General features: G+C 39.4%; 1 long non-coding RNA gene across 1 annotated transcript; it reads right to left on the bottom strand.

The window, feature by feature from the left end:
* Positions 1 to 10,740: 10,740 nt before the first annotated feature.
* LOC122792491 lies at positions 10,741 to 16,868 on the bottom strand. Its single transcript, XR_006363323.1, has 3 exons — positions 16,630 to 16,868; positions 11,836 to 11,956; positions 10,741 to 10,909 (listed from the first exon to the last, which is right to left on the bottom strand). It is a non-coding gene; the product is annotated as an uncharacterized LOC122792491 (long non-coding RNA).
* Positions 16,869 to 27,415: the final 10,547 nt, after the last annotated feature.

Raw genomic sequence — 27,415 nt, 5'->3', positions numbered from 1 at the left:
ACAGCCACAGTACTTCCATGTTGGCCTGTACCTCTGATAAATATATAATGAACATGACAGCTCCCAGGGCTGAGCCTTGTGGGACACCACTTGTAACTGGTTTGAGGCTTCCATGGCTCCAGCAATTCTAACCATGTGTGTTCTGCCCTTGAGCCACTGTGCAATATCCATAGTGACATAGGGGTTAATATGTACACTGGTGAGCTTCCCTAGAATGCACAAGTGGGGTATTGTATCAAAGGCTTATGCAAGGTCCGGGTAGGCTGTGTAGACCACCTTCCCCTTGACAGTGGCCTTGGTGACTGTTTCAAAGAAATCAAACAGGTTTGAGAGGCAGGATCTGCCATTAACAAAGCCAAACTGTGTATGGTGACATGTCTGTAGGTCCCCAATATCTATATATGTGAGGTTCATGATGATCCTTGCCATAGCTTTGCAGACCAAGCTATTCAGACATATGGGGCGAATAGTGTCCAGGATCCGTTAAGGCACCACCTGAATGTAGAGGGACCACTGTTGCTGTACGCCACTCTTTGGCCACATAGCGTGTAGTAAGGCTGGGATTGAACAGTAGTGTTATGTCTGATTGTAGCTCTTCTTGTGGTTCATGTAGGACACAGCCTGGGACACTGTTTGGTCCCATTGATGCAGTGTTTATTGCTTTGGAGAGGGCAGCTCTTACCTGAGCATCTGGGATGTCAGGGGGGGCATCACTCTGCTGGGAGACATATTTGCCCTTTTGGTGTGGTGGGGGGGAGAAGGTAGCAGTTGACCTGTCCACTAGGATGATGGCAATGTCTGTGTGTTTGGTATTTCGTGTGACATCTTGGACTACCTCTGAGCATATCTGGGTATTACCACCCAGGTTCCTAACATAACTACAGAAAGCCTTGTGATTATCCTCAGTGTCTTGTGGAATCTTCTCTCAAAGATGGCCTTAGACAATCTTATGAGTGCCTGTAGTTGTCTTCTAATACTCATCAGTGATGCCTTCACATTTTGGGAGTTTGTTGTATCATGTAGTGGCTTCATCCTTCTATTGTATAGTTTGTTTATGGCTGGTGTCCAGCACACAGGACGTCTGCCTTTGGAGGACTGGTTCTTGCTTTCATATGTGATTGCATGATCCATGCATTCCTGAATGTGTCCATAGAATGCCTTTATACAGGTATCTGCAGTCTGGTCCATATATTCAACAGGCCTGGGGGCTTTGAAGGTTTCCACATCATTTATGAGGGGTGTGAATATGCTTGACATGAGCTGTTGACTGACGTCCCGCCCTCCAGACTGAGCAAGGTGAGGGTCACATTTAGCTACCTGTCGGGTGATAGAATGTGCCACATAACACAGGCACACAGGTCACTCCACAGCAAGTACAAGTATGAGGCAGTCATTGTCCATGCTGGTGTGAATAACCTGAGACGTACCTCCCTGGACCACATGGAAAGAGACACAGAGGAGCTCTTACAGCACCCTCTCAAACTCAGGACTCCCACACAGCCTTCATGCTCACACAGGAGAGTATAGATTTCTCTGCAAACACCATCATACTGGGTGACGTCATCTACCCAAACATAGACTGTGAACATTACTCAAGCCACAATACCCAAGCTCTAGGGTTCCCATAGTTCAGACACTCTTTAGCTATGGAACAGGTAATCAACTTTCCCACAAGAGGGGCAGATATACTAGACCTGATCATCACAAACATGGGTACAAAATGCTCACCACTTGAAGTATATCCCTCATTGTTGCAATCGAACCATATACTAATCACACTGGAGTACTGGATCCCCCACATATGCAAACCTCAAACACATCGATGTGTGTGTGGGAAATGCCCCTATTAGCAACTGTGACAGTACACTACAGGATGCAGATTCCCCTTTTGAAACACTGATGATGTCAGGGCTCTATAACTATATTACCTGAATTAAAGTTCTCCAGTAATTTGTATAGTGCGCTCTGCTGATGCGTCTTTCTCCGGTGTCGTAACATAGTTAGGTAGGGGTTTGAATCCTGCAAAGGGAATGTATGTGTGTTAGTCTGAGTGGGGTTTGTGTGTGTTCATAATGCTGTGAGAGAAAAGTGCCTTTTGCCAACTGGGAGAACACACTACAGGGTGCACATCCCTCTTCCTAAACACAGATGATGTCAGCACCCTCTAAGTACAGCATTAGACAGAATTTCTCCCACTAATGCAAATGGCACACTCTGATAATATGTCTGCCTCTAGTGTCATAACACAGTTAGGTAGGGGTTTGAATCTTGCAAATGGAAAGTATGTGTTTTACTGTGGGTGGGGTTATTGTGTGTGCACAATGGTGGGGGTGGGATGTGACATTTGCCAAATGGGGCTATGCACTGCAGGGTGCACATTTTCCTTAACAAACAGTGATGTTGACAGCACCCTATACAAACAAAACAACAAAAGAGAAGGTGTTGGTACCAGTAACACATGTAAGGTAACACTTCTTCGAGTAATGTCCACAAAACGAAGTAGGATAAACGAGCAATCCTTTTACTCTATACAAACAACATGACAACAGACAACTGCCAGTACTCAGCATAGTGCTACATGCTACTGTAACACGCACATGTACCAGAATATACCTAGATAGTGTTTTGAAGCCTGAATGTGGCAAGTGTGTGGATGTGGGATGTTATACCTGTTACCATTCTTGTCGGCCCCAACACTTGGACCAGACAACAGAGGAGGGGGAATATCAATATTCATTGCAGATTCCCACACCTCCACATTGGTGGCAAAGTACCACATAGGTGTTAAGCCATTGAGTACAGAAGATGTAATTGAGGACCTGGGGAACAAATTTGATAGCAATCTGTCATTTGTCAACCACATGGCCAACGTGGATTGAAAGACATGTTATATAGCCCAGCTAATCATGAAGGGATTCACATGTATGGCAGGGGAGGTCATTGTGCCTCTTTACACATCCATCATCAGGCCTATAATTGAGTACAATGCACCTTTTGGGAAGTACCTAACCAGACACCTACAGCAACTGGTAAAGCCCAACAGTACCTCATCAAGAGGGTCAAAGGGCTCAAACAGATGCCATATGCTGCCCAGTTAAAGGAAATCCAGCTAGACTCAGTGGCATACTGCCTGTTCAGAGGCAATCTGTGCCTGCCATATACAGCCATGTCCAACCCAGACGCAATGAACATGCTGCACCTCAGGGAATCAAAGTCCCATACAGGCACACGCTCAGGAGACCTGAACCTCAGCACTGACATAAATAGGACATGCTGGAGGGGCATATTCCTAACCCAGAGGCTCCCTTCACTCTGTAATGAACTCACACCACAGGTTAGGCAGAGTCCCTCATTGACTCTCTTCCATAGGAATCTGGATGAGTGGATGGAGATCATAGTTGTACCCCGGGTATCACTTCTATGTCACTGTTAGACAGAGGCACAGTATACTAACCTCGGAAAAGGACATAGCAGCATAACTTTTAAATGGGTGGCGAAAGACAAACACATTCTACTAGGCTTATCAACGCCCTAGGGCAAATAGCCTAGTATGAACCTATGAACCTATGTGTACTGCTATAGTACTTCTGCCATATGTTGCATGTGTGTGTGTTGTGGGGGATGCACAGGTAATGACCAGATATTTCTGCACAGGCAACACGTCTGAAACACTCTGGGTGTTCATCCCTACATACTGTATGTGTGTTGCCATCCAACCCTGTGATGTGGCCTGGATATACATATACCAACAACTCCACAAGCACAGTACACTACCTTGCTATGTATGCATGTAATTACACAGTTATTCACTACTTAGGACTGTGATGCTATCCATGCAGCCCACTGGGCCAGTGGAAACCACAACACACACTGCTGGCCCCTTTGCAAAAGCTTACCGCAGACATCCCACATAGTGCATGTACTGTGCACACACATATCTAACCCAGACTGTATGCACACCACTTATTTATCCTGTCCAGTGGACTACAGATACAGGCACATTGTATAACAATAGCAGGAGGCTACTGCAGCACAGGGCAGATTCACATGAAGGCAAGGCATCTGTGGTCAGCAGTGTTAAGATGCTTCACATTCACCAAATGTACAGATATTGGCAACATTGTTGCAGACAGTTTAGGTGCAGGTACCCCCCCCCATTCTCCTACACAAGTGGAATTAGTTATCACAGATGACTGTAACCTCCCTATCCTCTCACATGTCCAGGTGAGGGCCACCCTCAACATTGCAGAACACATAGCATCACTGTTACAAAATGGTATCCCTGGATGTGTGCTACGTTCACCCCTGGAGGACATAGCACCACATTACAGACTGATATTAATCCCTGGCCATACTACAGGATATGTACCTGAACAGTGCCATACATACACAGTGGTCCCACACCAATGAGGAGGAACCTCTACTGACCCTGGGAACTACTGCATCATATGCACAACTGGCCTTGTGTTCTAAGCTATGGAAGTTTTAAGTATGAGCAACATGTACAGCAATATTACATATGTATATATTTCAGGACTATGTACACACAACCTATCTCATGGACATACCTATAGATAGTGAACTATGATACATTTGGAGGTGTCACAGTAGACACAGTATTAACCTGCTACTTTGCATTACCTGTGTTTGTGGCAGCTGTTGCTGTGTCAGTGGTGCTGCTTGCTGTTTGTTGCTGCTGCTGCTGGTTTTGCTGCTGGATGCATTTATATTTTTTTATTTCTCTCTCTGTCTCTCTCTCTCTTTCTCTGCAGGTTTTGTGCAATGAATGTATTGCATGTGTGGAATGTGGGTACTGGATGCTTTTGTAGGTATCTGCATAGGTCCATGTGATGGCCTCTGCACCAATTGTAAGGCAGCATTTGCTAATTGCATGCAGCCAGTTGTGTACTGATTGCATACCTCATTGTGATTTCAGGACAGTGCTATAAAAGGGTATGTGAGATATGCGTTGCCCTTTCAGATTGTAAGGGCGTGGACCATGCTGGTATGCTGTTGACAGTGTTCTGTGAGTGTGAAGGTTAGTACGTCTCTCATGCTTCATGCTGTGTTGTAAATTCAGGTTGCTGCATTTCTCTCGCCTGTTCCCTGTAGTGAGTGTTTATGCATACTGACACCTACAACTATATTTCATATGTATTGCTATATATATATATATATATATATATATATATATATATATATATATATATGTGTGTGTGTGTACATATACATACTTTCATATATGTACATTAGCTGACATTATTGGGTACAAGCTAACAATTTGCAGGGCTGTTTCTGTTAACACTACACTAGTATGGGAATCCAGTAATTGGGACAGTAAAGGTCTGCCTGACATGCTTTGGGTAGTACACATACTATATTGCCTTTATCTTCATTCCTACTATTACATGTTCCACTTATTTAGCACTATATTCATGTATGAGAGTCATGGCGTACTGGTAGGTCATACAGACTAGTGTTACAATGGTCTTGTGGTAGGGCCTACTAGTATGCTTATATTTTGCTTTCAAATTGAGTATAGGGCCTATCAATCAAAGTGCTGGAGGCACCTTTAAGCAGTTAAAGGGGTTAGTAGGTCTCACAGGAGTCAGGCTGTGTTGCAGATTCTGGTTGCTGCATTTATCTTCCCTGTTTCCTGTAGTGAGTGTGTATGGATACTGACACCTACCACTATATTTCATATGTATTACTATATATATATATATATATATATATATATATATATATATATATATATATATGTATGTGTACATATACATACTTTCATATATGTACATTACTTTACATTATTATGTACAAGCTAACAATTAGCAGGGCTGTTACTGTTAACACTAAACTAGTATGGAAATACAGTCATTCGGGCATTACAAATCTACCTGACATGCTTTGGGTAGTACACATCCTATATTACCTTTATATTGATTCCTACTATTACATGTTATATTTATTTTAGCACTATGTTCTTATATGAGAGTCATGGCTTAGTGGTAGGTCATACAAACTAGCTTTACCAAGGTCCTGGGTTTGAGACTGACAATAGGAATTTTTTTTCTTTCAAACTGAGTATAGGACCTGTCAATCAAAGTGCTGAAGGCACCTTTACGCAGTTAAAAGGGTTATTAAATCTCACAGGAGTCAGGCTGTGTTGTAGATTGTGGTTGCTGCATTTATTTTCACTGTTTCCTGTAGTAAGTGTGTGTGAATACTGACACCTACCACTATATTTCACATGTATTAATATATTTATTTATATATATATTTATATATATATATATATATAATATATATATATATATATATATATATATATATATATATATATATATATATATATATATATATATATGTGTGTGTACATATAATACTTTCATATATGAACATTAACTTACATTATTATGTAAAAGCTAACAATTAGCAGGGCTGTTTCCGTGAACACTAAACTAGTATGGGAATCCAGTAATTCAGGCATTAAAATCAACCTGACATGCTTTGGGTAGTACACATCCTATATTGCCTTTATATTGATTCCTACTATTACATGTTATATTTATTTTAGCACTATGTTCTTGTATGAAAGTCATGGCTTAGTGGTAGGTCATACAGACTAGTGTTGCCAAGGGCCTTGGTTCAAGACTGACAGTGGGAATTTATTTTTCTTTCGAAATGAGTACAGGACCTGTCAATCAAAAGTGGCAAAGGCACTTTTAAGCATTTAAAACCAGGTCTGCGCTCGTTTGCACGGAGCTCACGCATGCGCACTGGCGTTTAGCTCCGCACACACCCGCGCTATTTTCTTTGAAAGAAAAGAAAAAGGGGTGACAGGAAAGTGGTGAAAAAGGGGTCACAAAGAGGGTAAAACAGTAGGGAAACAAGCTTGGTATTTGCAGGAAGGATGTAGGTGAGGCCCATAGCTGCCCATGTCTTTCTCAGCAACAGCTGTGCATTTGTATGCAATTTGGTGTGACATTTGGAACCTTCCACCCCTGAGAGAGGTGTCAGGACAACATTAATACCTGTTGTACAGCCAATTGTAATTAACAGTTTCGATGTCCAGCGGACATGTGTGCAACATGGACAGCTATGTATGGGGGGTAATTTTTTTGTGGGTACAGAGTGCCCTTTTTTTGTTTTTTTATCAGGTGAGAGTGGTATGTCAAGTGAGGTAGTCGGTATAGCTGGGGAGGTAGGTTGGGTAGGTTAACAGACAAGGCAGACAAGATGCATACAGTGGCGGTGTATGACACATGTGGGGGGGTTACACAATTGACGGGGACGGAGGTTGGGATATCCAAGACACATGAGCCCACAGATGGCAACAGTGGAACTGATATCCCCACCCATAGGCAGTTGCCACTGTTCCTTCACAGCCCAGGATGGGGCTGTGCTGGGGACTGTGCAGGCGGGACAACGGGCAAGCCCGTAAGCTGGGCCACCCGGGCCTCAAGCTGGCGTAGGGGCCCAAGAACAGAGTCTTGGATCTCCCTTCGCACCACAGACTGGACACCTTGGAGGGTGAGTGGACATGCTCCTCCGGCCACGCTTGCAGAGGGGGGATGGGCCCCATCCCCTGCAGCGCTTCCACCCGAAGGTGGCACAGGGCCACCGGAGGAGGGTCCAGCCTGGGCACTAGTGCCAGGTGCAGTCACCAGCTGAGGTGGGAGAGGTGGGTCCGCTGGGACCTGCCTTCCCAAGCGTTCTAGGTTTGTGAGTATGTTATGTTAGTTTGGATTAGTGGCATATTATTCCATTCAAATTAGTTGTAACAGCATGCATTGGTATTCCCATTAAACAAACACCCAGATATTAACACCATTGAACAACGGGCATAGCAATATCACATGCATTATTTGAACGGAAATACACAATCGAACAACATGCAGGGTTGATTAATGGCAACAGGCCATCAGGTTTGCAGGTTTGCAGGTATGACCAGGGCACATGCAACAACAGACATGCATATGTTTTTGAAACAGGACAAATGTCCATGGTTAATGAAATGTTCACATACCAATATTTAGTGGTTTTTTTTAATTTGCAATTATAGGGTGGGGTGGAGAAAGAAAATGATGACACATTCATAAATTATACATTGATATACATTTGTAATAGAAACACAATTAACTTGTGGGTGATACTTTCCAAATGATTTTTACTTGACTGTCATGCTAGACCTGTTACAGATACATCACTATCCTAGTTATTTTGAATTTGATCAGATACATCATCCTGCTACACTTTGATGACAGGGCAGGGGACAACTATGGATGTTTAGTATGTCAGACAATCATTCATTCTATCTGCAAATTGCTGACTGTGATCACCATATATGGATTTTGGCCTGAACATTCAAGAGTCAGACACACTGAAATCAGTTTGGGATGTTAAGTTTTAATTCCCACATGCATTTAGTTCTGTAGAACCACACTGAAGCTTATATATTCAGGTGTTATTACTACGTTATTCATTGATACATGACCCTTTCTGTCACTCTCACACATCCTGCAATTTTACAGTTCAGGTTGGTACTTCTAGGCTTTGTTCACATATTAGACCTGTGGGGATTCCAACACTTTCCAGCAACCTCACTTCTGTCATGATTCAGCATTTCAACAGGGGATATATCTTACATGTGATTACCTCAGATTCTGAAGCTGTACTCTTGAGACTACTGCAGGTTATACTACATTTAATTAATGGTGGGACATCTGTATTACAGCACTATTTATTTCTATCACTTATATTTCCAGTTTCACTTGCATACTGATGAACTTGTTGCAGCCATACCTGCAGACTTTTACTTGCTGCTTGCACATTCTATTACTTTTAAGCAATACACTGCAGTGTTCTGCTACATGCTACACTATAATATTTATTTACAAGTACTAGGTGGGGTTACTAACCTGCATGGTGGTGCAGCCGCACCAGCCTGCAGTCATGTGTCTGTCAATTCGTAGAGTGGACACCTGCAGCTGTAATACAAAACAAGTAATATTGGGGTACACATCTCCATGGTATTAGCTAGTTGAATTCCTTACATACATAAGTAAACTGTAACTTACTCAGTAGTGGGGCGTTGGGCATATCCCGGGCCTCCTGGATCCATTGGGTCAACTGATCTTGCTTACGTCACTTCAGGTCCGCATGGTGGTGACGGACCTGCTCACCAGTGCGTGGAATACCAGTAGCACTAGTAAGATCATGAGCCAACTGGTCCCATGCCTCCGCCCTGTACGCTCCCCATGAGACCTGGCCCTGCATGAGTTGGGCCTCATGATGGTGAACTAGGAGCCAGACCATGTATCTGGACTCCTCAATGCCCCACCGCTGTGCTCGAAAGCAACGTCCCTCCCCTACTCCACTCATTCTGCCTGCAGGTCTATTCTACAATCGTTTCTGCTGTGTATTCCCACCTATGGGGCTTATATATGCCGATTTTCCCGCACATTTCTATGATTGGCAAGTTTAGAATTGTATCTACTTCACAGAAACTGCTTTATCATGCTCCATTTTGGCTTACATCCTATATATATGCTATTTTTGCATTTCTAAGTCCTGTTGTCATGGCTTAGTGGTTTAGTACCTTGACTCTAGTGCATGGTATCCTGAGTTCGAATCTGATCACTGAATTTTAAATTTTATGACTGTCTAGAAATGACTTCAGGACCTGTCAATCAATCATGCCAAAAGCACTTTTAAACTCTTTAAAACCAGGTCTGTGCTCGTTTGCGCGGAGCTCACGCATGCGCACCACTGGTTAGCTTGTGGGCGCGGCGCGTAAACGGTGTGTGCTGGGTTACACCTTAATTGGCTAGTAACACACATGTTAAACTAAGCACAGCTAGTTGTACACAGTTTGAGCCTGTTAAACCAGTCCTTAGCTATGGGCAAGCAGTTTGCAGTTTGTGAAACACTACTTAGCTACAGGCACTCTGTCTCACTGCAGTTTAGCTATCAGTACATTTCTAAATATTTTTATTATTGTATTACTTGAAAACATATGCTCCATTTCATTCCATTTTACAAAAGGAAATACTTTTACATTTGTACAATACTGTCAGGGGCCTTTTTAGTGCTTATTTACAAAAAAAAAAAAAAGGCTGTTTTGTGGGCTCAAACCTCGCCTGCCTGCACTCAAGCTGACAACTTTACCGCTATGCTATTACTTCTTGGCTTAATTTGCATATTTAGTTCTTATATCCTTTTCCACTGATTGCTAACTGCAGATGCGCTAGTAGCACCCCCGCGCACACGAGCACACACAGTAGCAAACATTTAAGGGGTTTAAAAAAAATAAAACAGTTTTTATTTTCATTTTATAACATCTGTTCACTCTTTACATTGCTGGTCTGTGGGGGCATGTGTTGTGTAGTGTGTTTATTCACATTTCCATGGCCTTTCTCGTGGCTGTTTACTATCAGCCATTATAGACTTCTGGGGGCGTGTCCGCTTGCAGGGCTTAGCCAACGGACACGCCCCCTTCTGTCTTACACGGACCGTGTAAGACTTACAGTGTGATTCAGCATGCCTCATGCACCTCATGCATATGCATGACATGCTGACATCACACCGTTTAACTGCAGCCTCCGTGTAAGAGTTATAACTCTTACACGGAGGCTTCCTGAATCTGGCCCATTATCTTTATTTTTCATTTTAAATAAATACATTAAAAATTAAAATGTAAAAAAAAATACTATACACAGTTACAAAAAAGGACATTCATTTCTGTACAGGAGAGTCATTTATTCAGAAACATGATAAACTTGCTTGCTGATAATGTCTTCAATTATTCTCAGGATTCTTCTTTAACTCTGGCAAGATGTTCATAGCATTTCTCACCCAGCGTTTTGTAGGATCAGTGCAGAACTCATTGCCTTTAATACCCACAAACCTTAAAAAGACAGCAAAAGGAAATTACTCCATCAACTGTTTTCAGAACAGGAAAGTAATTATGTGCAGTAGCATATCTTTTCATAACAGAACCTGAACATTTACATAAGGAGCAGTCACTGGATCTCTGTGCTAGTCTTTCAGTATTTCATACTAAAGCCTATATACTCTCATCTTTGAATGTTTATTTAATAAGTACAGTATCACAGTTATAAAAGTTATTAAGAAATGCTGTAAGAGTGTAAGTATAACGATATATGCAAACAGTGTCTAAATCCACAAAAAAGTACTGATATCTGTAGATAGCTATATACATACATAACCTATTTTACACATACCTACATATCTATATGCAAACCTGTAAAGGTAACAGAATAATATATGGAAAGGGCATTTCTTTGATTAGACACATTTACGGGACATTGACAAAGCTATCAGAGTATGCTGTGAATATGTAATGTGACACATTTTTACTGCATGTGTGTACCTGCATTACACAGGTGTGGCATAAAGTGATACTCTAATTCAACAGATATTTGTGAGGTAGAAGCTAGCTAGCACAAACATTTGCTATAGAAAGCAGAACTGTTATATGCTAACTCCTCCATCTACCTCATGCTTATCTGGGGGTGTGGCTCTATGCATATTTGGGGTAGCAGCCAGGCTCCCAATCAGCTGCTTAAACCTTTAGGAATCTAGCCATGGAACAGCAGCAAAAATTGCCTGGACCATACTAAATGACAAATATTTAGGAATTAAAGCTTATCATTCTGAGTGAGTTTTTTATATATATATATATATATATATATATATATATATATATATATATATATGTTTTGGTTAGTGTCTATTACTTGTATTGTAATTCAATTACTAAATATTCTGTACTATTATTATTTAATCAGTAATGAATATAACAATACTTACACCACACCTGCTTTGTTACATGTTTCACTTGTTCTATAAAACGTCTTCAGAACACTGGAATGAATCGGTTTGTTTTGATAAGATAAACAGCATGTCATTGGTTCATGGACACCAACATGACCTGTTATATATATATATATATATATATATATATATATATATATATATATATATACATATATAAAAAAAAAACAGTCAATACCGTATTTAACATATTTTTACCATGGCATTTCCAAATGTAAGATACTTTATTAGTTCACTCGGTACATTTCAGATAGTTTGAGTATTATACATGCATGAGTACATACCTGTACATTTGTACACATAACTGTATACTTGCTACACATTGATGTACGCCAGCTCAATTATTCTTGCAATGGATTTTGAAACTTTATTTTTACTGCTCAGTCACATTTTCATTATTCTATTTTCTATGTATTTTAAATGTATTAAAGCTAAATTTAAGACAAGTGAACATTAGTTAAATTCAAAACACCAATGAAAATAAATTAGCTCCAGTTTATTGCTAGACTTCTGGGAAAATAGTTGTAATCCTTTACAGAATGGGGAACCTGTACATCACACCCAGATTGGAGAACAGACATTCCCCAGCAGAGTGTTAATCCACAGGTAATGCCCACTGAAAAATGAGTCTGCCGCTTCAATTAGCATATCAAAATGCTGTGGAGCTCAGACTGAAAAAAAATAATGGCTGCTATTATTTTATGCTCACTAAGCAGCGGTTTTGCTGTTTAGCCAGTGTAAAGTGAAAAAGAAGAAAAAAATAAAATATAAAGTGTCTCTGTGCATTTTTTTATGTCTGTGTGTGAGTGCATACATGTATGATTGTGAGAGAGATCGATCGAGCTATTAGTTTACTCTCACTAAGCAGCGCTTTTGCTGTTTAGCGAGTGTAAAAGAATTAAACAGGAAAAAAGTATGTGTGTTTATGTTGCTGTTTGTGTGTATGAGCAAATGCATGCATGAAAGCAGAAGATACTGTTTGTGTGTGTGTGTGTGTGTGTGTGTGTGTGTGTGTGTGTGTGTGTGTGTGTGTGTGTGTGTGTGGGTGTGTGAGAAAGTGTGAAGAGTGAAAGCAATCGAGCGATACCCTGGCAGCATCAAATAAGAGGTTTCCTAACTCTCAACTCTTAGCACAAGAAATCTGGACAGAGCCACAAATTACAGGGGAACAAAGGACCAAATATATGAACAGATTTTAAATATTGTTCTTATAAACTTAGAAAGTTGCTAAAATAACAGGGTTTCCATTAGCATGTCTTTTCTAATGGATATGAAGTCTGAAACTCAAATGTTTGTCATTATTTAATTAATTAAATCCCCAGTAATTTCACAGAACACTACAAATTTTAGGAAGAATGGACCAACCGTATGAGCCAAAAATCTGTACAGTGGAGATGTGTGCTCTCAACTCTTAGCTCGAGATAACTGGATAGGCCTAAAATAAAGAGGGGTCAAAGGCTCAAAACAGGAACATATTTTACTGAATATTGGCATTTGTGTTAGCATGCATTTTCTCAAGCAGAGGTGTGACTGTGAGAGAGAGAGAGAGAGTGAGATGACTCCTGGCTGCAGCAGGAGCACTAAAGAGGTTTGCATACCTCTGGACCTTTCAGCTGAAGAAATCTGGATAAAGCCTAAAATAATGGGGGGAACAAAGACTCAAAAATAGAAAGGGATTTTAATTATTGCTCTTATAAAATTAGAAACTTGCTTAAATAATGTATTTCTGTTAGCATGGATTTAATGAAGATAATAAAAGTCTGAAACTCAAATGTATTGCATTATTCAGTAACTTCAGTCTCCAATAACTGCCAACATCCAAACGTTTTAGGAGTAAGGGACCAAAAAATAAAGTAAATACCTGGATAGTTTAAATTGTTATATTTTGAATGTAAAATGCTTCCACCAATACCATTAACATGTACTACAGCAAATTTGAAACATTAGGCAGAGTAATTGGATTACATCAAAAATATATAAATAAACATATAGTAATAAAAATAATTAAGTAAAACATAACAATTATACAGACAGCCCATTCTCTAAGTGCAATCCCTCCAGGATTTGTATTATTGTAGAAATAATGCCTTTACATTGGTGTAGATGCCGATAACACACACCCTGTCAGGCCTTATTGCTTGCTTAAAATGCCAGTAGATATGAAATCAACTCCAGGAATATCTGTACTTCAGGACAAGCTAGACAAAACATTTAGTGTTATTCGAAATTACATGTAGTCATTTAAACCTTGATTATCTTGTGCAGAAGAGTCATCGCCAAAATTAGAGTAATGCAAAATAAATGTAAAAATATCACGTTAAAATGAAAAAAAAAGAAGCCAACTGGGGACAAACACAAATGAGATGACATGTAATTCTTGTAATTTAATTAGTTTATTTTTAATTGGAACGTCTGAATATCTTCCAGATCAGTTTTCATCCACTGTATAGTTTGCAGACAGGTAGATAACACATTGAGGAGTTGACCATAAGCCTTTTGTTGACTCTGTTACTTTTGTCTATGCACTACATGCCACTAGATATATAAATATAAATTATTTAATGAGCACTAAAACTCAATGTACCCAGCTCTGTCACTATATGCTGTAAAGACATCATAAGCACAGTTTAGAACTAATATTGGTGACATTAACTGGCAGCTGTCATGAGAACACTCAGGCCCAAAAGATTGATCCTGTTTCCCACAGCCTGCTCTTTTCTAAATAATCAGCTCCTTCCATGACTTTGCAAGTCATCAGCATTCCCTTATATTGTCCTTTATATATTTTTACTGTCACAGCTATTTCACTTCTTACCTCCCTCTGTTTCACTGCTTCCACTTCACCCTTAACTACCATCTTTGGTATACCACCTTCCCATACAATAAATCTACCAAGCTGTACTACTCATTTTAACTTCTGTATGCCTGTGTTACTATACCAACATTTCTAGTTGTGTAAATTCATTTATTAATATAACTATTTCATATCTGTCCACTGTCAGCCATTGTGCACTATTCACTTCTTTAATCAATTATTTCCCAAATTATACATACCGTTATTATTTAGTACACCAGTAACCACTAATGATCATCCTATGTGTATACTATTTTTGCATTCTTCAGCATTGCAACATTTGCTAAATAGCACTTTTTTTTTTACAATAGACTCTGTGAACATTGTTTCAAGTACACACTTTGAATTTGTTTCATATGTAACCAAAGGATGGGCCAGAAAGAAATGCTTACATGACCAGCACACTACCCTGGTTGTCAAACAAACAAATATATTTCAAGTTATAATAATATAAACTATAGTGGATGTTGATTATCATAGAAGTGGCTAGTATACGGTTCCATGACTGGGCATCCATATTACATAAATAAGATACTTGGCATCACTATACAATGCAGACAAGTAAATGTACCTCAAAGACAAAGACCTGATCATGTAGAGTACCATCGGCATGACTCTGTTTTATTAACTACATCAGGGACTGATTGTCATCACCTGCTCACATAGCCGGTGAGGCGCAACCATGCACATGCTCATCTTTTTAAGTTTAACTGTTAAAGGATGCCATTTCCTTCCTGTGCCATCTATGATAATTCTGGATTCTGGCTTATCCCAGAGTAAATGCTGCAGGTGCTATGAAAATTAGCATTGACTCTTCAGTTATGCAACCACCCAAAGCCATGGTGCTGCTTTCCATAAGACCAACACTAGTGCTAAAACAGTGCAAAAGAGAAATTGCTGTGTTACTTAACCTCCAGGAAATATCACTTGAGACACTTTTGTATATATCCTGTCAATTTAGTGAAGCCTGCCTGTATTTATATAGGAGAATTATTACATTACATTTAATTACACAGATTAGATGTTGTAGCAAAGCAGAATCTTGGCAGTGGTATGACAGATATATTTCTTTTTTAACTGAATTTGAGAGATATGGGAGGATATTCTGCATTTGTATTCTGCCCTTACATTCAGAAGTAGTGTGCTAAAACAAAATCATGTAAATAACTGACAATTAATGAGCATTTTTTTAAATTACCACAACTGTTAATATTGTACAAAAAGACAAAAACATTACTGATTTTTTCCCTGTTATACCTATCACTAATAACTCCATTTTGCATAGTCATACATAATACCTAATTCACTGTGAGGAAACCCAGATACATCCAAATTCTGTAACTCAAACTTATGCAAAACAGAAATGATATTAAATTAACTATCTCTGCAAAAGAGTGTGTTCACCTACTCACTGACAGATAAAAGCAAAACATAGTCACCCTTTCAGGATATAGTTACAACTGGAAGAACCTTGAATGCCTAAATAACAGATATATTTAAAACTCAAGAAAAAAAAACAATGCCACAGCATTTCTGTCAGCCATCTACAGAGAGCTTAACCTTAAAGTATCTACCACTGTACCATTGTGCTATTAAAACAAACATAATATCAAAAGTCAACATTGAAGATGCAGTGTGTCTAGAACACAAGTTAACTATACAGCAATCTTTTTTTCTTTTCATAAAACATTTTCTTTACAATATTAAAATACATTCACAGCATAAACAATTTATTCTGGCAATACACTTCATACCCTGCAAAGCTCTTCTACTGAGAGAGAATGCTCCAGTGTGCCATAAACCAATTTTTCTTTATATATTATCACTTATTTCATTCTGATGTAAATGATAGCAACAAGCCAATTAGCCATGTTATAGCTTATTTTATTATAACTAATTAGATAAAATAGACTTACCAGCATTGCAATTCTCTACGTAGGCTGCTACTAACAAGACAGAGAGGAGTGTTGCTCTTACAAAGGTCATCTTTGGCAAAATCTGTCGCACTTGTTTGTTGTTAGCAGAACAGTGAGGAATTCTGCTGGCTGTCCTCTATTTATACATGGATTGGTGACTAATAATATGAATTTCACTGAACTGGTGGTGAACATTTATGGGAATTATGTAACAAAATCTTTGTGGTTTAAAATTACGAGTTTTCACTATTTTAGCATAATTCTAGAAATAATGAAACTAGGAACTATATGCTTCCCATTTTTGCTGTACTTTGAGTTCAAAGAACTGTGCGATAGCTTTAAAGTAATAATATACTTGATAACTGAAGTGCTCATTAATCTTTTCATAAAGGAAGAAGTAAAAATCATTCTTATCCTGTCATGTTTCCTTTTGCAGTTTTGTGCTAGTTTGCAGAAAACATCAGGTTGAATCCTGAAATACCATCTTCAATATGGGTGCACAGATGCACGTGCGGGCGCACACACACACACACACACACACACACACACACACACACACACACACATGAATCCACAAGCTTATATCTTATTTTTATGATACTTTACTAGAACAGTATTTCGTATTCATTCCACACATTTAAAATCACAGACTCTGACCTATATGTTCTTTCTGCCCTTGTATCTTCTTAACTCTGTAGCCTGGTGTAAGTTCCCATAGTATTGCTCCAGTACACTTACCGACATTACAGTTCTCTATGTGGGGTGCTATTAGCAGGGCAGAGAGGAGTGCTGCTCTTACAAAGCTCATCTTTGGCAAAATCTGTCACACCTCTTTGCTCTTATCTGCAGAAGTCAGGGCAGTGAGCAGAACTAGATCCATCAGTAAGCAACCTAGGCAACTGCTTAGGGCCCACTGGTTTGGGCGAGGACGCAGCCATAAAATTAAATTAATAAAAAAAGCAGTAAGTAAATGTTTTCCTTCCTAGCATTTCAACATGTCTGCATTTGTTCCCTCAGTGTCTGCCTGCATCTTATGGCTTTTCTGTCTAGTGCAAATACATGCAGAACAATCTGTGAATTACAAGTAAAACAGTTTTACCGATAGATCAGACTTGGAGACTGGGATGTATGGGGAAACTTACAGGTGTGTGTGTGTGTGTGTGTGTGTGTGTGTGTGTGTGTGTGTGTGTGTGTGTGTGTGTGTGTGTGTGTGTGTGTGTGTGTGTGTGTGTGTGTGTGTGTGTGTGTGTGTGTGTGTGTGTGTGTGTGTGTGTGTGTGTGTGTGTGTGTGTGTGTGTGTGTGTGTGTGTGTGTATGTGTGCACTACCTCTTGCTTTAAAGATACCTGGATTGATGCTGCTATAACTCTGCATTACTCCTGTTCAGCTCATTGCTTCATATAGTATTTTTAATGGGCTTCATATGTACAAGATGCCATATAGAACAAAAAGTCTGTTCTGTCTCATTCACTGCAGAATGATAACTATTTGAAAATGATGATATATGTTGAAGGTTCGTAAGGATCCAGGCATCTGAATTTATAACTGAGTGCACACTGGCAACAGCAGAAAATGGACTTAGAAATATCATTGTGTTATATTTGACATGGTCTGTCAAAATGACTAAGTTGTTAGTCTAATGGTTTAATGTCAGCTCATTACATCCTACTGCAGTCATCAAATAACTCATTACATCCTACTGCAGTCATCAAATATTGCCTGTTCTTATCTGCGTCAATAATTACAAAACTATGCTATACATACAAGGTATTACAATATTTCTTCTTAAAGCTCACACAGTGACAAACACAACAGTATTGATATTTGACCTATATCTAGTGTAAAGACATGCTGAATTTTATTAGTATACTATTTATTTGAATTATAATAATTTTCATATTTCTCTATATATCTCAAGAAACAAGTGACATAGGAAGAACTGTTTAATCTTATTTGAAAGCACACTGCTGTATGAAGAAACATAAAGGGCCTTAAAATAGCTGATAAGGAGCTGGCTGGTGACAGTGATAAATACCTTATAGTCTGGGCAAAAGGGGACATAACTAGTAGACCTCTGCCAGCCTTTCCCAGGTGTGTATGTACATTTAAATCAAACCCAAAAGAGTGTGTGTGTGTGTGTGTGTGTGTGTGTGTGTGTGTGTGTGTGTGTGTGTGTGTGTGTGTGTGTGTGTGTGTGTGTGTGTGTGTGTGTGTGTGTGTGTGTGTATGTGTGTGTTTATCAAACAGCAAAAAGTGTGTGTGTCAGCTACTTGGGCAGGGAAGCGAAGCACTGGTTGGACAGAGAGAGTGCTGGAGGTCTTGGCTTGGCCACTCAGATGAGATCCTCAACTGTATAGCTGTGCCAGTGGGAAGTCATATTGGGAATCTGGAGAAAGAGGGAGAAACAAGGCCCAGAGTGAGTGTGGTCTCTGTGTGCTCTTAAGGAAAATTGTGCATGATGCAGAGGGTTGCATCTGAAAATATGATATGTGTACCTGTCATCCTCCCAATGTATGTCTCCCACTGGTGCCAGTGGTGAGGATTGAGGCTCCTTGATTATTGGTCCAGTGGTGGAGCATCACAGCCCTCATGATTAAACGACACCAGCCATGGGTAAATCTTCATTATACAATGCCCCCCCCCCATTAATATTCCAAAATGTGTACGCTGATTGGCCAATGTGCCAATTGTAAATCCCACAATATACCAACAGAAAAAGGTCCAGTCACCTGGACTTTTTTTCCATTGGTATAAAGTGTCCAAAACCTTTTTCCTTTTGATAAATAAAAAAAAAAGAAAAAAAAACAGAGCAACGGAGACTTTCTTTTCTCCGTTGCTTCCATTTCAAAGCATTGATGTACTTGGTATGCATAGTAACGCAAGTCCCATACGAATGCACAGTACATCAATACTAGGAAGCAGAATACCACCACCAGCGAAAGAACAGTAATGCGCCATTATACAAAGACATCATTTAAAAAAAGTAAGTATTTTTTTCTTAAATAATGTCATTGTATAATAGCAATAACTGACTCCATAGTTGTGGTATATTGAAATTTACCCATGGTTGGCTTTATTTAATCACTCAGGCTTTGCCCTCGTGATTAAACCACGCCAACCATGGGTAAATCTTCAATATACCACACCACGTCATCAGTTATTGCTTAAATATACCACACCCGGTTATTGCTATAATATTGTAATTTCTGACAGTTCAGCTTGTCCTATTATATCTCAGGAGATGATAGAGCCTTTAGTAAAATAAAAAAAATCAACTTCTGTAGGCCCTGATTTGATATTACACCTAATATTTATTAAGCTATTACAAACAGGTATTTTCCTATCTCATGGAAAACAACTACTGTAACACCAATGTAGAAAAAGATAATAAAAGTGATGTTAATAACAGTAGATCTATTCGTTTCAATTATATTCTGGGCAAGTGCTTCAAAAGATGCATTACTGAAATATTAAGGAATAAAAACAAAAGATAATAAAATGGATCAACATGATTTTGTAATGAGTAGATCTACTCTGACAAGTTTATTATGTTTTAATGATAAAATTGCTATGGGCCTGTGGAATAATTTTCAAAGACTTAGCCAAGGACTTTGACTTCCTTCCTTACCATGTAATCTACCAAGACCTTATTAAGACTAAGGCCAATATAATCCTGGTAAAATGGCTTATGTCATGGTTAAGTGATAGATCCCAGTTCAGAACCACACAAGGCATAAGCTTCAACTCTTTTCCTCCCCATTTTGGAGTGCCACACAGCTCAATGTGTGGACTGATGCCTCAATTCCTAGATCTAGGACATGTTGGATAAATAAGTATGCATATGATTCCAAGATTCGGTTCATTACACAAAATCAGTCTACTATTGAATATTTAAATTCTTTTATGAGACAGACTGATGATTAGGCACACCTAAGTATACATTTTATTTATGATAAATGTGACAGTATGTTTTGTAAAGGCTGCATTTTATTCACCTGTGTACCTATCAGAACATTCATTAAAGGAGGTAAAGCAATATGGAATAGGAATACCCATACCTCTTAATCATTCCTTTGACATACATGCTCAACTAATAAGTAAGAAAGCTATCCATCAAAAAGGGTACATGTTTAAAAGTCCTAACACAAGAAATTTGATGTATCATGTGTTACTATATAAAACACCTAACAGGCAAATTTTACAGCATGGTTTTACAATTTTTGTCATTTGAATTATCTTGGTAGAGCATAAAGAAAATTTGCCAAGCGACTTTATTTCACTAAGATGATGTTCACAATAATACATTCCTCACTTTATTTACTATTCATCATCATTATATCTGTGGTAAATTAATATTTGCCTGCAAAGTCTCTCATGACCATAGTTTACAAGTTATCTTGAACATAAAAAATGTACAACTGTAGTTTACTGAAACATCGGGCTATGAAGTTTTATTTGGGAACTATGAGGTAACAATTATGTCACTCTTAACTCAAAGATTGATGACATTATGGAAAAAATTACCACTTCATATTACAGACGTTAAGAACTTAGGATCATTTAAGAAACAACTAAATTTTTGTGCTGGTGACAAAATGTTTAATCCAGTAAACTAGGAGTCAGCATTACCGGATAGCCAGAAAAGGGGAAGAAGAAGTATCCACCCTTTCACATCTAACATGAACAGAAAAGGGGAATGAGAATAAGACCTATTTTCAAGTACTGAGTGTTAGAAGATGAGCCCTGTACCTAACCAAATAGAACTAAAGAAGGAGTGTTAGAAGATGAGCCCTGTACCTAACCGAATAGAACTAAACAAGGAGTGTTAGAAGATGAGACCTGTATCTAACAGAATAGAACTAAAGAAGGAGTGTTAGAAGATGAGCCCTGTACATAACCGAATAGAACTAAAGAAGGAGTGTTAGAAGATGAGCCCTGTACCTAACCGAATAGAACTAAAGAAGGAGTGTTAGAAGATGAGCCCTGTACCTAACAGAATAGAACTAAAGAAGGAGTGTTAGAAGATGAGCCCTGTACCTAACCGAATAGAAGTAAACAAGGAGTGTTAGAAGATGAGCCCTGTACCTAACAGAATAGAACTAAAGAAGGAGTGTTAGAAGATGAGCCCTGTACCTAACCGAATAGAACTAAAGAAGGAGTGTTAGAAGATGAGCCCTGTGCCTAACAGAATAAAACTAAAGAAGGAGTGTTAGAAGATGAGCCCTGTACCTAACCGAATAGAACTAAAGAAGGAATGTTAGAAGATGAGCCCTGTACCTAACCGAATAGAACTAAAGAAGGAGTGTTAGAAGATGAGCCCTGTACCTAACCGAATAGAACTAAAGAAGGAGTGTTAGAAGATGAGCCCTGTACCTAACAGAATAGAACTAAAGAAGGAGTGTTAGAAGATGAGCCCTGTACCTAACAGAATAGAACTAAAGAAGGAGTGTTAGAAGATGAGCCCTGTACCTAACCGAGTAGAACTAAAGAAGGAGTGTTAGAAGATGAGCCCTGTACCTAACAGAATAGAACTAAAGAAGGAGTGTTAGAAGATGAGCCCTGTACCTAACCGAGTAGAACTAAAGAAGGAGTGTTAGAAGATGAGCCCTGTACCTAACAGAATAGAACTAAAGAAGGAGTGTTAGAAGATGAGCCCTGTACCTAACAGAATAGAACTAAAGAAGGAGTGTTAGAAGATGAGCCCTGTACCTAACAGAATAGAACTAAAGAAGGAGTGTTAGAAGATGAGCCCTGTACCTAACCGAGTAGAACTAAAGAAGGAGTGTTAGAAGATGAGCTCTGTACCTAACAGAATAGAACTAAAGAAGGAGTGTTAGAAGATGAGCCCTGTACCTAACAGAATAGAACTAAAGAAGGAGTGTTAGAAGATGAGCCCTGTACCTAACAGAATAGAACTAAAGATGGAGTGTTAGAAGATGAGCCCTGTACCTAACTGAATAGAACTAAAGAAGGAGTGTTAGAAGATGAGCCCTGTACCTAACAAAATAGAACTAAAGAAGGAGTGTTAGAAGATGAGCCCTGTACCTAACTGAATAGAACTAAAGAAAAAGTGTTAGAAGATGAGCCCTGCACCTAACAGAATAGAACTAAAGAAGGAGTGTTAGAAGATGAGCCCTGTACCTAACAGAATAGAACTAAAGAAGGAGTGTTAGAAGATGAGCCCTGTACCTAAGAGAATAGAACTAAAGAAGGAGTGTTAGAAGATGAGCCCTGTACCTAACAAAATAGAACTAAAGAAGGAGTGTTAGAAGATGAGCCCTGTACCTAACAGAATAAAACTAAAGAAGGAGTGTTAGAAGATGAGCCCTGTACCTAACAGAATAGAACTAAAGAAGGAGTGTTAGAAGATGAGCCCTGTACCTAACAGAATAGAACTAAAGAAGGAGTGTTAGAAGATGAGCCCTGTACCTAACAGAATAGAACTAAAGAATGAGTGTTAGAAGATGAGCCCTGTACCTAACCGAATAGAACTAAAGAAGGAGTGTTAGAAGATGAGCCCTGTACCTAACAGAATAGAACTAAAGAAGGAGTGTTAGAAGATGAGCCCTATACCTAACAGAAGAGAACTAAAGAAGAAGTGTTAGAAGATGAGCCCTGTACCTAACAGAATAGAACTAAAGAAGGAGTGTTAGAAGATGAGCCCTGTACCTAACAGAATAGAACTAAAGAAGGAGTGTTAGAAGATGAGCCCTGTACCTAACAGAATAGAACTAAAGAAGGAGTGTTAGAAGATGAGCCCTGTACCTAACAGAATAGAACTAAAGAAGGAGTGTTAGAAGATGAGCCCTGTACCTAACAGAATAGAACTAAAGAAGGAGTGTTAGAAGATGAGCCCTGTACCTAACAGAATAGAACTAAAGAAGGAGTGTTAGAAGATGAGCCCTGTACCTAACAGAATAGAACTAAAGAAGGAGTGTTAGAAGATGAGCCCTGTACCTAACAGAATAGAACTAAAGAAGGAGTGTTAGAAGATGAGCCCTGTACCTAACAGAATAGAACTAAAGAAGGAGTGTTAGAAGATGAGCCCTGTACCTAACAGAATAGAACTAAAGAAGGAGTGTTAGAAGATGAGCCCTGTACCTAACAGAATAAAACTAAAGAAGGAGTGTTAGAAGATGAGCCCTGTACCTAACAGAATAGAACTAAAGAAGGAGTGTTAGAAGATGAGCCCTGTACCTAACAGAATAGAACTAAAGAAGGAGTGTTAGAAGATGAGCCCTGTACCTAACAGAATAGAACTAAAGAAGGAGTGTTAGAAGATGAGCCCTGTACCTAACAGAATAGAACTAAAGAAGGAGTGTTAGAAGATGAGCCCTGTACCTAACAGAATAGAACTAAAGAAGGAGTGTTAGAAGATGAGCCCTGTACCTAACAGAATAGAACTAAAGAAGGAGTGTTAGAAGATGAGCCCTGTACCTAACAGAATAGAACTAAAGAAGGAGTGTTAGAAGATGAGCCCTGTACCTAACAGAATAGAACTAAAGAAGGAGTGTTAGAAGATGAGCCCTGTGCCTAACAGAATAGAACTAAAGAAGGAGTGTTAGAAGATGAGCCCTGTACCTAACAGAATAGAACTAAAGAAGGAGTGTTAGAAGATGAGCCCTGTACCTAACAGAATAGAACTAAAGAAGGAGTGTTAGAAGATGAGCCCTGTACCTAACAGAATAAAACTAAAGAAGGAGTGTTAGAAGATGAGCCCTGTACCTAACAGAATAGAACTAAAGAAGGAGTGTTAGAAGATGAGCCCTGTACCTAACAGAATAGAACTAAAGAAGGAGTGTTAGAAGATGAGCCCTGTACCTAACAGAATAAAACTAAAGAAGGAGTGTTAGAAGATGAGCCCTGTACCTAACAGAATAAAACTAAAGAAGGAGTGTTAGAAGATGAGCCCTGTACCTAACAGAATAAAACAAAAGAAGGAGTGTTAGAAGATGAGCCCTGTACCTAACAGAATAGAACTAAAGAAGGAGTGTTAGAAGATGAGCCCTGTACCTAACAGATTAAAACTAAAGAAGGAGTGTTAGAAGATGAGCCCTGTACCTAACAGAATAGAACTACAGAAGGAGTGTTAGAAGATGAGCCCTGTACCTAACCGAATAGAACTAAAGAAGGAGTGTTAGAAGATGAGCCCTGTACCTAACCGAATAGAACTAAAGAAGGAGTGTTAGAAGATGAGCCCTGTACCTAACTGAATTGAACTAAAGAAGGAGTGTTAGAAGATGAGCCCTGTACCTAACAGAATAAAACTAAAGAAGGAGTGTTAGAAGATGAGCCCTGTACCTAACAGAATAGAACTAAAAAAGCTGTTCCTGTGCCTACCCCAGTAGATAGGAGATTGTTAGCAACACCAAAGAGTCAACTTAATTTAAGAAATATGGAACAAAGAAGATATTGCAACAGGGATAAGAAACCTACTGGAAATGTTGACAGACTGGAAATAAAATGAAGGGTGATCTACCCCTGAAAGAAAGAACTTCGGCATAAGAGATACAGTTAGCATAGAAGACAGGGTTGGCATAATGGTTAAGATCTTTGTCTCCCAGCATAAGGTACAGGGTTAGATCCTGACTTGTGGTCAATGCTTCTGTAGAGTCTAAATGTTCTCCCCATGTCGCTATAAGGTTCCTCCCAAAAACATGCTGTATATTTCCACCTTAAACTCACCCCCTAAAAATTGAAAAGAGTCATGAGAAGATGGTGCCTATTGGGAGAACAGCTGTCTACACCAACCACTTTAGACATCAACTGTAGTGCACAGTATCCTCTAGGTTGTAAACATGGATGACAGACTGTACACTGTGTCAGGGTTAACCGCTCAATAATGGAAAATCTGTTCTAGATGATTTAGTCACATTGACTAATAGCAGAAATGGGTATCAGTCATAAGTGCTTTGAGGACCCAGCTTACTCCAACCTACACCAGGGACCCATGCTAATGGTGGGGGTGGACTGTGTACCTCTATTGGCCTGTGTGTGCCTGCCATAAAGACCTCCAGCCAGAGGACAAAAAGGTACAGACCATCTAATCTACAATTGCCCAACCTTGATTACCTAGAAAACCAATACAACCTGCCAAACATGAAGTAAGAATTGTGATACTAAATATAAGCTCATTGAGAGGATGCAGGTTGGAAGTGAATGATGTGATGGTAACGAGGAGTCTAGACATCCTGTCTATCCAGAGTCCACAATGGAAGGGCAGTGCAGCAAAGCCACTTGGCTTGGGATCCAGAGTCTACTATTCACTGGGGAAGATGAACTAGAAATGGTGTAGGAAATGTAGTGAGAATGAGTCTTCTGAAAATAGTGAGGGATGCATCAGAAACAGTAATAGACTCATGGTAATCAGAGTCAAGTATATAGATGGGACAGTGTTCATAATCTAAACGTTTGATCCATAATAGAGTTGTGGTGTTGAGGAAAAGTGTGCATTCAGGCAGCAGTTGAAAGACCTACTAGATAAAGCAGGACACTGCATTTGAATTGTTTTAACTGCTGTTTTAGCTACTTTTCTGTATATATATTAAAAAAAAATCTAAGCCTGTTTCCTTTTTTACCTTTCCTGTAACTGGTGTAGTCCAGATTCAGATTTTCTGTATCCAGGACTGTATGTAAGCTTCTGAACCCCCCCCCCCCCCCAAGCTTTCTGTGTTGGAGGGAAGCCTTCTAGCTTATCAGTGGGAGTGGTAAGCACTAGGTAACCTATCTACCACATAAGGAGTGGTTCTGGCCCAGAAATTGTAGTTATTGGCCGTTTGGGCAGTTTTTCCATCTCTCTCAACTTTCTGATTTAAAAGCCCACATTTGCACTTGTTTCCCCCCTTTTCTGTAACTAGTTTAGTCCAGATACAGATTCTTAGTTTTAGCACTTGAATTTGCTTATTCGTGATCAGCACTTGTTCAGAACTTGTAAGCACTAAATAACCTACTAATTACTACAGCACTCAACCTTCCTCATTACCTAGAGGAAAACAGTTTTGGTACTTAATTTCCTTACTTACTTAGAGAAAAACAGCTCTTGTACTCACTTTCCTCACTTACCTAGAGGAAAATAGTTTTTTATTCAGGCATGTCCAAGAGTCAGCTCCCAGTGTTCTCTCCTGTCTATCTGATGAATCTGGGCATCTTGGGGCAATGTAGAAATTGCCTCACGTACACAGACAACCCTCTCCTCCTACCACCCAACACTACAACCTGTGAGAGATGCACTTATCTAGCCAAACTGGAGGTAAAGCTCTCTCCAATCAAGACTGAACTTGACAGTCAAGAGGAGAAGGTAAACACTTGCACTACACCACACTCATCACATAGTCTCACTAAATCTACACCACCAATATCCACACATAGAAACACAAATATATTCATGGAGGCTCTCAATAATAATCTGCTCAAGCAACAGAGACCTCCAAAACAGAAATGCAAGCAACCTTCACCCCCAACACAACCCAAATGACACATAGCCCACAGACTCAGTGTGCCACTCAACCACAGCTAATAAGGCAAAACAATGTACCCAACACACTAGTCATAGGTGACTCTATTGTCAGGCACACTGATGTCCCACTCACCAAGCTAAACAAGGAAAAGGTTACTGTCAGCTGCCTGTCGAGTGCCAGGATCTGCCACATAACCCACACACTCAGGTCACACCACAACAAGTACAAATATGACTCTATCATTGTCCATGTTGGTGTAAATGATCTGAGATGAATCTCCCTGGACTACATGAAAAGAGACATGGAAGAGCTCTCCGATCTTGTAGCCCA

Source organism: Protopterus annectens, chromosome 1.part2, assembly GCF_019279795.1.
Source record: "Protopterus annectens isolate FY-2018-M chromosome 1.part2, PAN1.0, whole genome shotgun sequence".
Lineage (NCBI taxonomy): Eukaryota > Metazoa > Chordata > Ceratodontiformes > Protopteridae > Protopterus > Protopterus annectens.
The sequence above is the reverse complement of the archived record's forward strand: the minus strand, read 5'-3'. Positions and strand labels throughout refer to the sequence as shown.